Raw genomic sequence first — 2294 nt, 5'->3', positions numbered from 1 at the left:
AATGTTCTGATAATGAAGGATTCTGTGGAAATACTATTAATCTTCAATTTTTATGCCGTGTGTCAGCCCAAGGTCGAGAGGATGGTTAAAACAGTGCGTGGCCTTATGCACACTGACTGAAACAAATTGAATCTAATTGAGTAGAAAGCAATACTAAGGCTGTCGTCAACGTCAATATGGATATTAAAATCGCCTACAATAAGTACTTTCTCTGATTTAAGGACTACACCTGATTAAAATCTCTGAGAATTCAGATAAAAATTCAGAATATGGTCCTGGAGCTCGGTAAATAAATATAATTGAGATGGTGTTATTTCAAAGGCTTTCAAATGAGCTATAATTTAGTTGAGGATATAACAAATTTGAATCAAAGGTGTGTGTGTGTGTGTGTGTGTGTGAGAAACATTTATAACAGGTGACATTTGAGCATTAAATATTTGGTAATACAGAGGAAGACAGCTCTAATGTAAAGAGCAAAAAACCATTGACAGAAATGTTCAAATTTGATTCATTCAATACATTATTTTTTGTCTTAAATCCACCAGCGGTTTTCATATTCCACTAACATTTGCAGCACACTGAGCCTTTTTGGTATGTTACTAGGAAAACCTAGCACAGATTTGTTTTAATATCACTGAAACAAGTTTCTTTTTATTTTTGAAGAATTATACAAAATAAAATCCACTTTTTTTTGCAATTTTCAATGTTTCTTGCAATTTATTTGCAACTAAAATACCAAAGGGAATTTTTTTACAATTGCAAATTCAGGCAATTTTGGGCGGCAACAATGTCAAAAAAGCCGCAAAATCCTGGAGGGACCGAATAGTGTCATGAATACAAAACATTGTGAAATGTAGTGTTTTCTATTTTGAAATATTGATCAATAAATTGTCAGTGATGTTGAATAGACAGTAGGGTAATGGACTGCCTCGACAGTTTGGCAGGCATGTGAACCGCAGATTAATAGTAAATTTAACAACCATAGTGTGAAATACAGTTTGCTATGCATGTATGCTATGTAAGCTAATGTTAGTAAAGTATCAGTGCTGTCGTTATGTATATTGTACAAGATTAATAGTGTAAGGCAATGTTTATAGCGTAGGAGAGAAGAAACTGAGGTTTGTGTTTGATATTTTTCTCTGAGCAGTTTGAACAATGTCAATGAAACCGAAATTAGCTCTTAGTAACTCCATCATTTACACGCAGCTGTTCTAGCTGTAGCTAGTCTGTGTTATAACTGCGTGACGTGAGTAGCTAAAATCACCAAAGAATTACCTTTAGAGAAGAAAGCAGGCAACTTTGGCATCCCTTTTTAAAGTCTGTGCTCTTTACATCTTTGAAAAGCCACTCCAATATTAATCTTGGTCTTGTTGCTTTGCCTGTCGTTTTAATTATCTTTTTACCTTCCTTGGCAACTTTGGTACATGTCCTAGAAAATAGGCGTGATGCTCCAGCTACAACCAGCTTTCAAATCTGTCGGCAGTCATTCAGTAATTTTCCCCCCTCCCTGGCATTCGTCAAAGTGCCACTGAGTGTAAAAGTGGGAAACGCAGAGGTTTGTCTCTTTTTGGCTAATGTATTTTAAAGGTGGAGGTGCAACATGCATACATAAGAGTCACTCCTATTTATTCTGAATGGCAGATTCTACGCTAATGAGAATACTTTGATTAGTTGGTCAAAGTAATTACACATAAAGAGCACATATTTGTGAAAGAACAAAAAGGCTAAGAATCAACTAAAAAAATTACCCAGTGGAGCTTTAAGCAAAATTCAAGTGGTCTGAGAGAAAACTAGACTTCTACACCTGAGAAAGGTTGAGAGAGAGAGAAGTAGAGAGAAAAGAGAGATCCTATTGGCTGTTTTGTGTTTGCATTGCCTGTAAGACGGAAAGGGTGATCTATATACAGGTCTCATGCCACTTCAAATTCAGTTTGTTTGTTTTTGTGTTCTACCCACTACAACTTTATATGTAACATTTATACATTCCTAAAGTACATTTCTACTAAAGTAGAAAAACCTCCTTCAGCCATAATGCACTATTAATTAAAGGTAGTGTATTATGGAAAACTCTTCCCCTTACTTTGGCCACCTTTTTAAGAGCCAAGTAAAGCTGTGACTTGGAGCTAACCAAACGTGTGACCACCTAACTGTATGCTGTACTGACTTTGCCCAGTAGAATAAGTATGTTCCAGTGGAGCATAATAATGAATTGTTTCCATTTTAATTTCTAGTTATGAATTGTCCTGTTCTTGTTTTTTTTTTCTTCTTGTTTTATATACTAAATGTTACTATGT

General features: G+C 35.2%; 1 long non-coding RNA gene across 1 annotated transcript in view; it reads left to right on the top strand.

The window, feature by feature from the left end:
* The first annotated feature begins 827 nt into the window (after window positions 1–827).
* LOC116686299 (uncharacterized) overlaps window positions 828–2294 on the top strand; it is a 14713-nt gene continuing 13246 nt past the window's right edge. Inside the window, exon 1 of the long non-coding RNA XR_004331212.1 lies at window positions 828–916. This is a non-coding gene — a long non-coding RNA (uncharacterized LOC116686299). The remainder of the gene's footprint in view (window positions 917–2294) is intronic.

The sequence above is a fragment of the Etheostoma spectabile genome, unplaced genomic scaffold (assembly GCF_008692095.1).
Source record: "Etheostoma spectabile isolate EspeVRDwgs_2016 unplaced genomic scaffold, UIUC_Espe_1.0 scaffold342, whole genome shotgun sequence".
Taxonomy (NCBI): Eukaryota; Metazoa; Chordata; class Actinopteri; order Perciformes; family Percidae; genus Etheostoma; species Etheostoma spectabile.
The sequence above is the reverse complement of the archived record's forward strand: the minus strand, read 5'-3'. Positions and strand labels throughout refer to the sequence as shown.